We start from the raw sequence: 7,538 nt of genomic DNA, 5'->3' as shown, positions 1-7,538 counted from the left end.
AGACCCCCATCCTCCACAGCCGAGAGGAAGCAAGGTTTGTTGTTCGGCCCAGACTTTGACTGCTTGTGCGTTTTGTGGGTTCTCCACCTAAGTTCTCTCTTGGAGAAATCAGGTGGGTTGAAGCGTGACCGCCAGGGCTGCTCAAATAAGTAAAAATCGCCATGGGGGGTGTGGGGGGGAGAATGACCAGAAAGCATAGCTTCATGTTGCGGACGGAATTACAGACGAAATGGCTTGGAACTTGAGCTGAGCTGAGGACATGTTGCCATTCCCCTGCCTGGAGGACGAGGAAAAGGCCACCTGGGAGGAAACCAGCCACGGGCACCCTGTGCCAAGAGGACAGAAATCTCCGTCACGGTTTCTGCGAATCTAGTTCCTTCTACAGAACACAAAAACCGGACTTGGCTTTGATGGTACACAGAAACCCACAACTTTGCCATCGAGGCATGAAAGACACTGACTTTCTGGTAGCAGAAGGCATTAGTTCATCACCACTGGTTTATCCTCAAGATAAAAGAAAAATCTCCTTCCCCCCCCCAATCAAGCTAATCTTGCTAGTGATAGATCACCATCCGTCACACACTGTCCTCCTGTGCAGTGGTCACTCCTGCGGTCAGGATGAAGCATCAGCCACACCGGCTCTTGCCTCAGTGGACCGCTGGGTGCAGGACAGGTTCCTCTATGCTCTTATAAAATATCCCACACAAAGTAAATAATTCTAAATCCAGGGGCACCCGGGTGGCTCAGTCGGGTGAGCGTCCGACCTCAGCTCAGGTCACGATCTCGCGGTTCGTGGGTTCGAGCCCCGCGTCGGACTCTGTGCTGACAGCTCAGAGCCTGGAGCCTGCTTCGGATTCTGTGTCTCCCTCTCTCTCTGCCCCTCCCCTGCTTGCACTCAGTCTCTCTCTCGCTCTCCAAAATAAATAAACATTAAATAATTCTAAATCCTGCCCCCTACACACGCATACATCCCCTTAGAGCCTTGGGGAGCAGTGGAAAGGGAATTGTTTGCAGATTTGCAGAGACTTTGAGACTGTCCTTCAAGGAGTGAGGGCTAAATAATGCCTTTCGGACACACAAAGGCTGAAAGAATTGAGCACCAGCAGACCTGCACTTAGGAGGATTGTTAAAAGAAATTCCTCCCGCACAAGGAAAAGGATACTAAATGAAAATCCGGATCCACACAAAGGAATGGGGAGCGCCAGACAGGGTAACTCCGTGGATAAATATAAAGATGTTTTTCCTATTCAAAACCCTCTCAAAGATAATTGACTGCTTCAAGGAGATATAAAAACGTGTTGTGAGGTTTAGAGCACGAGAAGAAGTGCAGTGTGTAACAAGTGCACAAAGGCCGGGAGAACACTGTTGCAGGTTTCTTGCACCGTACGTGAAACGGAACAGTGTCACTGGAAGGCCGTGATAAATTAAAGATACATATTAAAAACCCTAAAGCAGCAATTAAAATAACTCAACAAAAAGTTAAAGCTCATATACCAATAAAGGAGACAAAACAGAATGACAATCAAACTACACCATCCAAAGGAAGGGAAAGAAAACAATGAATACATGAGACCAAGAGAACACCAAAGGCAATATGGTAGGTTGAAACACAACCATATCAGTAGTGGCATTAAAATTAATGATCTAAACACCACAAGTAAAAGGCAGAATTTGGGGGCACGTGGGCGGCTCAGTCGGTTAAGCGTCCGACTTCGGCTCAGGTCACGATTGTGCGGTTCGTGAGTTCGAGCCCCGTGTCGGGCTCTGTGCCGACGGCTCGGAGCCCGGCGCCTGCTTCGGATTCTGTGTCTCCCTCTCTCTCTGCCCCTCCTCCCTCACACTCTGTCCCTCTCTCTCTGTCTCAAAAAATAAATAAACATTAAAAAATTTTTTAAGAAAAGAAAATCTCAACATCTGCTTTTCAATAATCGACAGAACCAAGTGGACAGAAAGTCATTAATAGTACCTGAACACTACTAGCCAACTTGACCTAATTGACGTTTACAGAGCACTTTACCCAACAATAGCAGAAAACACATGAAACAGTCCCCAGAATAGAACATATTGTGGGCCATCAAACAAGTCTCAACAACCCAGATCCTAACAGTATGGTCACTGACCACAAGGGACTTAAGTTGAAAGCCAGTAACACAAAGATATCTAAAGAATTTATAAGAATTTGGCAATTAAATAACGTACATCTAATAACTCATGGGTCAGAGGAGAAATCAAAAGGAACATTAGAATGTAGTATAAACTGAATGAAAATGAAAACAATCAAAATTTGTAGGATGCTGTTAGATAGCACTCAGGATGAAATGTCTAACTTTAAATGTCTGTATTAGAGAAGAAGAAAGTTCTCAACTCAATAATCTTAGCTTCTGCCATAAAAAAAATACTTGAAAAAGAACAAATAAACCAAAATTAAGTAGACAAAAAGGAAATAAAAACAATCAGAGGAGAAATCAAAGAAATAGAAAACCAATAGAAAAAAAATTGACAAAACCAAAAATTGTTCTTCGAAAAGATCCATACAGTGGCTGAGACTCTAGCCAGACTGATTAGGGAAAACAGAGAAACAAATCAGCAATATCAGAGATCAGAGCAATGATATCACTACAGACTCTGCACATATTAAAAGTATAGTTAGGAAACATAATTAAAAAATCTTATTCCGGGGTGCCTGGGTGGTTCAGTCGGTTGAGCGTCCTACTTCAGCTCAGGTCATGATATCGCAGTTTGTGGGTTCGAGTCCCGCGTTGGGCTCTGTGCTGACAGCTCGGAGCCTGGAGCCTGCTTCGGATTCTGTGTCTCCCTCTCTCTCTGCCCCTCTACCCAACTCTGTCTCTCCCTGTCTGTGTGTGCATGTGTGTGTGTGTGTGTGTGTCTCTCAAAAGTAAACACTAAAAAAATTTTTAATATAAAAATATTTATGCCAACAGAATCAATCATTTAGATGAAATGGACAAACTATAAACTCACACAAGAAGAAATAAATTCCCCAAATGGCACTTTAACTAGTAAAGACATTGAAATTGTAGTCAAAAACTTCCCCAATAGAAATCACCGGGTCCAGATGGCTATACTTGTGAATCCTATTTGAACATTTCAGAAGGAGATAATATTAAACTCTCCCAGAAAATAGAAAAGGAAGGAACATTTCTCAGTGCATTCTATAAAGCCAGCAAAATCCTGATACCAAAATAAGATTAAGATATTAGAAGAAAATAATAGCACAAAACCCATATAAAAACAAATAAAAACTTTTTAAAAATGTTTTTAAACTTCTTTTTAAAATTGGATTCAAACTGAATCCAATAACATCATGGCCAAGTGGGCTCTTTTGTGGGAATAAAAGACTGGTTTAATTTCTGAAAATCAACCAATGTCGTTCGTCATATTAATAGGCCAAAAAATGAAAAAAGTATATATGATCATCTTCATAGATACATAAAAAGCATTTGGCCAAAGCAAGCATTCATTTTGGATTTTTTTTTAATCCTCGGCCAACTAGAAATAGAAGAGAGCTCAGTCAGTTGAGCGACCAACTCTTGATTTCGGCTGGGGTCATGATCTCACAGTTTGTGAGTTCAAGGCCCACATCAGGCTCCATGCCATCAGCTCAGAACCTGCTTGGGATTCTCTCTCTCTCTCTCTCTCTCTCTCTCTCTCTCTCTTTCTCTCTTGGCCCCTCCCCTGCTTGATCTCTCTCTCAAAATAAATGAATAAATATTTAAAAATTAATTGATTAATTAGTTAATTAATTAAATTCTCAGAGACATGCAAAAGGCCCAGAATGGGAAAAAAAAAAAAAACTTGTAAAAAGAACATAATTGGAAGATTAAAACTACTTGACTTTGAGACTTAGGAGGCTAAAATAATCAAGACAGTGTAGTATTGCTGTTGAGATAGACAAACAGATTAGACTCCGAAAATAAATCCACATAAACATAGTCCATTGATTTTCAACTAAGATGTAAAAGTAATTCAGCAGAGGAAAGATAGTCTTTTCAAAAAGTAGTGCAGATAATCATGTGCGAAAAAAGAACTTTAACCCATACCTCATCTGACGTACAAAAATTAACCTGGAATAAATGATAAACCTAACGTAAAGCATTACATTGGAATGCTGTTAGAATTACTATAATTCTAAAACTTTTATAAGACACTCTACAAGAAAATCTTTGTAACCCTTGATTAAGCAGTGATTTTTAGCTACAACAGCAAAAGCACAATGCTTAAAGGTAAAAAAGAAAGAAAGAAAGAAAAGAAAATCAAATTATCAGCAAAATTAAGAACTTCTCTTCAAAAGACATTGTTAAGAAATTGAAAAGTCAAGGGGTGCCCGGGTGGCTCAGTCGGTTAAGCATCTGACTTCCCGCTCAGGTCGTGATCTCACGGTCCGTGAGTTCGAGCCCCACACATCAGGCTCTGTGCTGACAGCTCAGGGCCTGGAGCCTGCTTCAGATTCTGTGTCTCTCTCTGTTCCTCTCTTGCTCACACTCTGTCTCTCTCTCTCCCAAAAATAAAGATTAAAAAAATTGTTTTAAAGAAATTGAAAAATGAAGTCACAGAATGGGAGAAAATATTTGCAAACCACATATCTGATAAAGAACCAACACCAGAATTTGTAAAGAGCTCTTAAAACTCAATAATAATAATTTATTATTATTGTTTATTGTTATTATTATTATTAATGTTTAATTTAACAACAGACAAAAGATTTGAACAGACACTTTACCAAAGCAAATAAAGGAATGTCAAATACACACCTAAAAAGACACCTACCATCGTTAGCCATTGGGGGAGTGTAAGTTGAAAACTGCAGTGAGCTACCCCATCTATTAAATAGAATGTGGAAGATTCAGAAGCCTTCTCTTACCAAAAGTGGGTGAGGCTATGGAGCCCTAGAATTCACTCCCGTTTCTGGTGGGAATGTGAAGCCATACCATCACTTTGGAAAACAGTCTCACAGTTTCTGCATTGTCAAACACACACCTCCTATCTGTGGTCCACTGTCAGGTATTTACCCAAGAAAAAAGAAAATATACGTCCGTGCAAAGACTCATACCTGAATGCCCATAACCATTTTATTTGTAATAATCCATAGCTGGACACAGCCCAGGCGTCCATGGCAGCTGACCTGACTAACAAATTGTAGGACAGACATCCAATGGAATACCACTCAGCGGTTTAAAAAAAAAAAAAAAAAAAAAAAGGAGTTTTTCCTGCTGGAAACTGCATCACTGAATCTCCAAGTAATTATGCAGAGTGGAAGAAGCCAGATGTAGAAGAGTACAAGGGGTACCATTGCATTCAAAGAAAACTCTAGAAAATGCAAACTAATCCCCAGGACAGAGAGCAGACCAGGGTTGCTTGAGGGTGGAGAAGGGGCAGGAAGCAGAGATCGCAGAGGAGCTTGAAGAAATGTTGGGAGGTGTTGGATACATTCTCTGTCTGGTTTGTGGTGACGGTTTCATGGGTACCCGAATGTCAAGGCTTATCAAAATGTGCACTCTAAGCCTGTGTGGTTTATTGCTTGTCAATTAGACCTCAATAAAGCTGTCATAGATGATGATGGACACGAGCTTTCCAGACCCACAGCCCCCACCCTTTCACCTGTATTACTAACCTGAGTCTAACACCAGAGGGAAGTTTCTAATGAATGAACCTGTCTGTGTTTCTTTTTTCTTTTTTCAATTTTTTTAAATTGTTTATTTGTTTTTGAGTGAAAGAGAGAGAGAGAGACAGAGCGTGAGCAGGGGAGGGGTAGAGAGAGAGACACACAGAACTCAAAGCAGGCTCCAGGCTCTGAGCTGTCAGCACAGAGCCGGATGCGGGGCTTGAACTCACAAACTGTGAGATCATAACCCGAGCCGAAGTCGGACATTTAAGCAACTGAGCCACCCAGATGCCCTGAACCTGTCCATGTTTCTGCCGGCCATTCCGTAGCACAAGTTGAAAAGAAGTCCTCAAAATCGCCAAATATCCTTGCAGCTGGCTCTGACATTTCCCCTGTGGTCCTGAATTGTGTTCGGACTGTTCACCCAAACAGCTGGACCTGGGACTCAGACACAGTTGCAGCCCCAGGCTTACACACAGCATGGGCACTGAGGTTCTGTCAGCTCACAGAGAACAGTGTCCCTGCTTTCTCCCAAAGTCAGATCTCCGGCCCTGTCAATAGGCAAGACGGCTGTGTGCAAAGTTGGTACCAAAACGCAGGCATTCGTACTCATGTATTTGTCGCCACAAGGGGACTTCCATTCCTCTCGTCAAGTCTTACTTTGGGCTCTGTCTTAATAATCTTGCTGACTGACTTTTTTGTTCATGCATTAGACCTAAAGCAATATCATATATATGTTTGGGTTCTTTTTTTTCCCCAATCCACAGTGGATTCTGGGGTGGGGGAGGGTTTCTGGGAGAAATGCTGGCCAGCTAGATGGAGGCAGCAGCACAGAACTACAAGGGATCTAGAGATGATGAAGGAGGCGAGTCCACACATTTTCCAAGTGAGGGGCCCAGAGAACCAGAGAAGAGGTGGATCTCCCCAGCGTCACACAGTAAGTTGGTGGCCAAGATAGGACACAGAAGCTTCCCTTGCCATTTAAGGTATTCAGAATCTTCTAGATAGAAAATTGATTTTTATAGTGCACATGAAGATAGGTATGATATTGAAGTTCAAGTATAGTGCTCAGCAATGCTTACAGATTGCCTGCTAACAGGAACATACAGTTGTATTTGTGAAGCAGCCTCGGAAGGAAGGAGGGAGGGTGGGAGGGAGGAGGGAAGGAAGGAAGGAAGGAAGGAAGGAAGGAAGGAAGGAGGGAAAGCAGGAAGAAGGGAGGGAAGGAGGAAGGGAGAGAAGGAGGAAGGGAGGGAAGGAGGAAGGGAGGGAGGAGGGAAAGAAGGAAGGAGGGAGAAAGAGAAGGCAGAAAGGAGGAAAAGAGCCATCACCATTTTGACAAACTAAATTGGAGAGGAGTGACATTTTACCCTGTTTCCTTTGAGGACCAAATGGAAAGGACTATGGTGATGCCAAAAAAGACAAATATGGATTCTGAGAACATGGTGGCTTCACTGTGCGGGTACAAAACAGCACAATGTCTTCAGAGTTGAGCAGATCCAGATCCTGCAACAACCCAGCCCTTAGGGTCACTGGGCTGAGAGATTAGGGCAGAACTTCCGGGTCTCAGGTCTGGGTTAGGCCACCGGGGCTGCCTCTCGGCACCACCTGCGATTCCCCCCTACAGTGTTCACCGTCACTGGTGGCTTATGGGTTTGATTATTTGTTCAGCTCAGTTCCTAGTTCAGAAGCTCCAGGGGAGCCAGGGCTGCTTATGGCTGTATCCCCAGAGCCTACAGGACTCAAGAAAGACCTGGAATGGAATCCTCTCTAAACAGAGGCTGCAATCAGACCAGGATAATGAATGATGATGATGGTGATGATGGTGATGATGATGGTGATAACAATGATGATGATGACGATGATGGTGGTGATGGTGATGGTGATGGTGATGGTGATGATGGTGATGGTGATG

This window comes from Panthera uncia, assembly GCF_023721935.1.
Source record: "Panthera uncia isolate 11264 chromosome B3 unlocalized genomic scaffold, Puncia_PCG_1.0 HiC_scaffold_1, whole genome shotgun sequence".
Lineage (NCBI taxonomy): Eukaryota > Metazoa > Chordata > Mammalia > Carnivora > Felidae > Panthera > Panthera uncia.
Note: the sequence above shows the minus strand (reverse complement) of the source record.